This window comes from Podarcis liolepis (assembly GCF_965112155.1).
Source record: "Podarcis liolepis genome assembly, chromosome: 9".
Taxonomy (NCBI): domain Eukaryota; kingdom Metazoa; phylum Chordata; class Lepidosauria; order Squamata; family Lacertidae; genus Podarcis; species Podarcis liolepis.
In genome coordinates, this window is record NC_139564.1 from 60,250,332 (window position 1) to 60,256,331 (window position 6,000).

At 50.6% G+C, this 6,000-nt stretch overlaps 1 protein-coding gene across 4 annotated transcripts in view; it reads right to left on the minus strand.

The window, feature by feature from the left end:
* Positions 1 to 4,879, minus strand: part of FRYL (FRY like transcription coactivator) — a 141,050-nt gene extending 136,171 nt beyond the window's left edge. For 3 of the 4 annotated variants that reach the window (XM_083459503.1, XM_083459511.1, XM_083459510.1), the window contains exon 1: positions 4,563 to 4,868. The gene's annotated coding sequence lies outside the window, so the exon portion shown is untranslated. Of the gene's footprint in view, positions 1 to 4,562 lie in introns of all 4 variants that reach the window. The other variant, XM_083459502.1, reaches the window with a different exon arrangement.
* Positions 4,880 to 6,000: the final 1,121 nt, after the last annotated feature.

Here is a 6,000-nt window from a genome sequence, read left to right on the forward strand (position 1 = left end):
CACAAAGGCAGCCTCCTAGAAGCGCTCTGGGCCGGCGCCGTTTCGCCGAAGGCGCCGGAGGACCCCCACCCTCAGCTCCTTTAGAAAGGAAGCCCCGCCCCTCGGCTCCCTACGCCGCCAGGCAGCTCAGCTGACTGATGAGGACGTTCTGCGGCAGCGGCCGCCGCACAACCACCGCAGTTGCTGGCAGCGTCCGCAGCGCAATAAGTAACAGCGCCTGGTGCTGCCAACTCTTTCTCTCTCTCTCCCGCCCCGCCCCCAAGCTCTCGCGCGCCCCGCGGCAACATTGCCGCGCGCAGCTTCCCGAGCTCGAGGCCAGCCGCTGCACGCACGCGCCGGCTCGTCATCGGCTCCGGTTGTTGCCTTTCTCCACCGAGGTCGGTGGACCCTGAGCCTAGGCTTCCTTCCCGCACACCGCTTTCCGAAGACCGCACACCAGTTGGGCCAGTACATATTCCCCTCCCGTGACTGGAGCGGAATAGCCCTTTCTCTTCTTCCCCAACCCTTGTCGTTGGAGGAGTCCCTCAGTCCCTCGCTTTGCTGCCTCCTCCCCCCCCCACCCCCAAAGCTTGGAGGTTCCCCGGCAAGGGGGAGGGAAAAAAATTGAAAGTTACACTTTCGTGCGTCCCTCCCGGCGTGACGCTGCGCGCTGACGTCACGGGGCTGTAATGGTGGTGTGCCTCGAGATTTTTTTCACCAAACAAGTGTGCCTTTGCCCAAAAAAGGTTGGGAAACACTGTATTAAAGCAACTACATATCTATATCAGATGACATTAGAGAAGAGCAATTTGTAGTTTTTATCTCCAGTAGTTTCTTCCCCATCTCCACATACCCTGCATCCAAAAACAACAACAGCAGGTACCTCGCAAGACGAATGCCTCGCAAGATGAAAAACGCGCAAGACGAAAGAGTTTTCCGTTTTTTGAGTCATTCCGCAAGACGAATTTCCCTATGGGCTTGCTTCGCATGACGAAACATCTTGCGAGTTCTTGCGAGTTTGTTTCCTTTTTCTTAAAGCCGCTAAGCCGTTAATAGCCGCTAAGCCGCTAATAGCCGTGCTTCGCAAGACGAAGAGACTCGCGTAACAGATTAATTTCGTCTTGCGAGGCACCACTGTAAGTATCTCTGCAGTTTTCCAACACTTGGTGCTCTCTAACCATCTATGGAGATTCTGAAGTTTTTCTACATAAACCTATGTAAGTTACATTAGTAGTGAAGTATTGCAATATAGTAGCATACTTGGGGAAAGGGAAGTCCACCAGAGTACAAACCAGGTTGTCCTTACTGTAGCGCTTATTGTCTGGATACTTTGTTTCAGATGTGTTTGTTTACAAGTACAGAAGTAACAAATAACATGGATTATTCCTATGCCATTTGCCACTGCTTGTAGTACAAAATGCTCAGCGTTAAATAGTGTATTATTGGGTAATAACTCTTCCTGTTTCAATAGTTCATCTGCAGTATCTCACAGACAAATTAACTTTCTTCAACCTCTGAGGCCATGTGTCACTTCCTTCTGAACTTTTGATCAGAGCCCTGGTAGTCCCAGCAAACTGAGCAAAGCAAAGGGGGCAGGAGAAGGGCTTAAGCTCTCCAACACAAACATGTGAAGCTTGCAAAATACAAGGGGAGGAAAAGAAAATGTGCTACTTATGTGACCTGAAAACAATGGGCATCAGTACAAAAAGTTTGCATCTGGAATGTGTAATTTGTATTCCCAAGATGAGGGCGCCTAGAAAAAACAAAAATCAGCAGTCTCAAGAAAACACTTGCTTTTCTAGCCAAACTTCGACTCCTTTGATTTGTGTTTATCTAACTATGTACCATGTATTATTTGAAGATCACATAAGATCGCCCAACAGAACTTCTGACACAAATATCAACATATTGCTTGCTATTCCTATTTGCGTACAAGTTGAATTAAGATCAAGAAACTAGCCCCCACTGTCCACTACACAGCCATGTCACAGCCATGAGATCAGGGATTAGTTAATTCCAATTCAAAACAAGCTTCTCAAGCCCATATTTGGAAATCTTCAAACATCCCTAAAGGTGCCTTACATTTCATTTAACTGTCATGAGGCTTGCTAGCACAACAGAATGTTTCTTTTCCAGGAACCCACTGAGAAAGCAGCAATGCTCCACCATGGCAGATCCTGGAGCCAGTTTTCATTTTATATGGGCAAAGGGTAGCTTGGGTTTCAGAGGGGAAATTCTCCCTGCACTACCTGGGGCACCGGGGACTGAACCAAAGGCATCTTGTGCTGGCATAGGCATATGCTCACACTCTGCACCCTTCCTTTCAGCAACAGTGACCTGCCTGCCACCTGTCACCCCCTTGGGCTTCACACCCACTAGCAAGCCGAAGTGTAACTCCCACAGCTATCATGTAGTGGGGTTGTCATATAAGATGTAACGGAGGTGCTGTTTGTAAAGTGGAAAAAGTGGCCAGCTGGAAGAATGGTTAAAAGCAAGTGAAGGATGTCAACTGGACTCAGTCTTAAGTAAGAAACGATGCGGTTATGCAAGGAAATAATGATCATATGCTTGGAACCAGAGCAGGAAACCTGATTTTAAGAAATTGCATTAAATTAATTCAATTGGTTTGATTTGTAATAATTTGGAAAACTAATTTTAAAAATTTGGAAAAAAAGTAGTACAGTTGTCGTAAGTCTGGATTTTCCTGGATACCTTCAGAATACTGCAGTCAGCAGCAGTCTGGGCAGAAATCCGCAAAAAATCTGACTGTACGTCAGCCCATGTCGGCAGTGCCGCTTCCCCACAAAAATAGCTCAAAAGCAGCATTTATTTATTTTTAGCAATTTTTCAAAAAGCAAACAAAAAACACCACACCTCAACAGCTTTGGGCAAAATGAAAGAAAGCTCAACAACTTAGCCCCCCCCTCCAGCTTTTCTGTCCAGATTGTCGCTGTGTGAACTATGGCAACCCTATTACATAGCCTCCTTCTAGGCACCAAAGGGGAGCAGCTGGGCTCAGGTGCTGAACTCTGCAGTGGCAAACAGAGAGCCGAAGAGTGGTTACACCCACATCCTTAGGCACAAACCAACCCCTCTGCAGCGCCACAAACCCAACCCAGTGGTGTAACGTTGGAAAGTGTCAATCACTTCTTCTACCTAGGCAGTTATCTTTCCACAAGGGCCGACACTGATGCCGAAATCTAGCATTGCCTGAGCTCTACAAGTGCAGCTTTCTCCTGACTGAAGCACAGAGTGTTTGAGGATATTCGCAGGGAAACAAAAATGTATGTTCACAAAGCTACTGTACTACCAACCTTACTGTACGCTTGTGAAACGTGGACCACATATAAACGCCAGTGGCGTAGCGTGGGTTGTCAGCACCCGAGGCAAGGCAAGTAATTTGCGCCCCCTAACCCGTGGATTTGCGCCCCCTAACCCTAACCCCCAGATGTTGCGCCCGGTGCGGCCGGCCCCCCCTGCACCCCCCACGCTACGCCACTGATAAACGCCATCTCCAACTCCTCAAAAGATTCCATCAACAGTGTCTCCAAAAAATTCTACACGTCACTTGGGAAGACAGGTGAACTAATGCCAGCGTACTGGAAGAAGCAAAGATCCCCAGCGTTGAAGCGATGATTCTTCTACATCAACTGCGTTGGACTGGTCGTCATGTGCAGATGCCTGATGATCATCTTCCAAAACAACTACTGTACTCTATTACGAACTTAAAAATGGAAACGTGCTAAGAGGAAGGCACGCTTGGCAAACCCTCACCGTGATCAACTCCCGCCCGGAAACCTATGTCCCCACTGTGGAAGGACGTGTGGATCCAGAATTGGCCTCCACGGTCACTTACGGACTCGCTGTTAAGACCGTGTTCGTGGAAGACAATCGGCTACGAGTGATCGCTAAAGAAGACACCCACATCCTCAGGTTACAGGGGTTTTTTTGCCTGCGCGCGCGTCTCTTTCCCCATCTCTTGAAGGAAGCAGGGCTAGAAGCGCCCCGCCGAGCGACACTTACGAGAAAGTTGGCTGCGTGGGTGCCTCCCTCGCGGGAGTGGAAGGGAGGAAGAAAGAAAGAAAAAAGAAAGAAAGGAGCTCCCTCCCGGGCAGGCAGGCAGGCAGGCGGCTCCCGAAGCCTCGCTGCGGTCGACCCCCTCCCCCGGCCCGGCCTCCCCGCTCTCCTCCTAGCAGCTGCGCTTTCTCCCCCGCGAAACGCCCGACGAACCCGCTACCTGCTCTGGGAAAGAAAGGGCGGGGAGATCGAGAACCCGCGGTCCCCCTTCTTCCTCGGTTTCCCTCGAGTGGGAGGAGGAGAACCGCCGCTCAGAACGCGCGCGCGCGCGCACACACACATACACGCCCCTCGGCTATAAACAAAAGCGCCTCACAGCAGCAGCAGCCTGAGGGAAAGAAGCCGTTGCTCGCGCGCGCGCCCGGCCTCGTTTCCAGAGAGGGTCTCGCGCCGGCGGCTCCGTTTCCGTTGGGACCGGGAAACCGCCGCCGCCGCCACAGAACCCCTCGCGAATGGCGCTCAAACCACAATCTCTCTCTCTCTCTCGGCTCCTCAGGTTTCCATACCTGCTTAGTGGTGGCGACGCTCCTGAGGCGCTTTCACCTCGCCCCGGTTGGCGGAGGTTTCAGAAGCAGCCCGGACGTTATAGCCGCCGCCGCCCCGAAGCTACTTCATCCTGTCGGCGACCATCACCGCCCTCCCGTCACGGCGACGCCTGCTCCGCCCTCCGCGCGGCCGCTTTGAAAAGGATTCCGCCCGACAGTGGCCGCTCAGAACGGCTCCAATCGCCGCCGCCTCCCGCCGCCTTTATTATCCCGACTCTTCTCTCTCTCTCTCTCGATAACTCGCAAAGCCCAGCTCCTTCTTCTCCCCGCCCTAACGCCACCCTCATTGGCACGTTCCTCTCAAACAGGAACAGGCATCCCGGGGGTTGGTTGGCCGGGCGAAGCGTCGCTCTCCCGTGCCCGCCTCCCGCCTTCATCCTCAGTGGCTACCTCGGCGGTAAGGCCCCGGCTCCGAGCCTATGCGCCAAGGCGGGCAACCTGTCCGGCCAATCGGCACGCCGAGGTGGTCAAAGCTCCGCCCTCCCCCCACGCTTATTGGTGTGAAGAAGTCGCTTCCTCTCTCTGGGAGTGGTCAAGGTGGACATCAATCTTGGTTCTGTCCTCGGGAGCCCCGAGAGGGCTGAGAAAGACCGCCCAGCTGTTCAACGTTGTTGCGGAGAATTCAGGGTTTTTTTGGGCCCTTTAAATCTCCCCTCGTGAGGTTTTTCCTCGTGGGCCAAATCTCTGTTCCATTTTAAATGAGAAAGGTGGCGCTGTTCCTTCAGGGGGTTTAAAATGCTTTAAATTTCACATAATTTAGATTTAGGGATTTATATCCCACTTGTTGATTGTGCCTTGGACCCGTCTGCACACACACTCTGCTTTTCTCTTGCAACTGAGCAACATTGGTTTTTTGCGTGTACCGCTTGATGCAAATTGCTTGCAGACAGGAGCTTAATATTTAAAACTATTCATTTAAATATTGCTCCGCTGCACTCTCATTAAAACACACACACACACAAGACCGTGTATTAAAAATAATAGTACAATAGCATCAGTAAATGTTGGTTGGTATAAATAAATATCAGTCTGTCACTTTTAGGAGTATGATCCCATGTGCAGAAAATGTCCATGCATGAGGAACACAAATCCTATAATCCATCTAGAAGCACCCACAAAGGCTAATCTGTACCCCACCTATTATTTCTGCCTGTTCGTCTCATGCTTTTCCAGAGCTGAGGTTATTCTGCTGTCCGTGTACTGGTGATTGTCGTGTGCTGTAGCATGCTAGGAGTGACTTAAGCCTGAAAAAAAAAGTTTTTCTACTTTCCCATTTCAACTTTTCCTTCATATTTGTTGGTGGATGTGCTTGCTGACCTGCAAGTTATCCACCATTTTCATTACTGGTCTTCCATTTCTCTGCCTTTGGCAAGTGGGAAGACAAACCATTTAAAATACT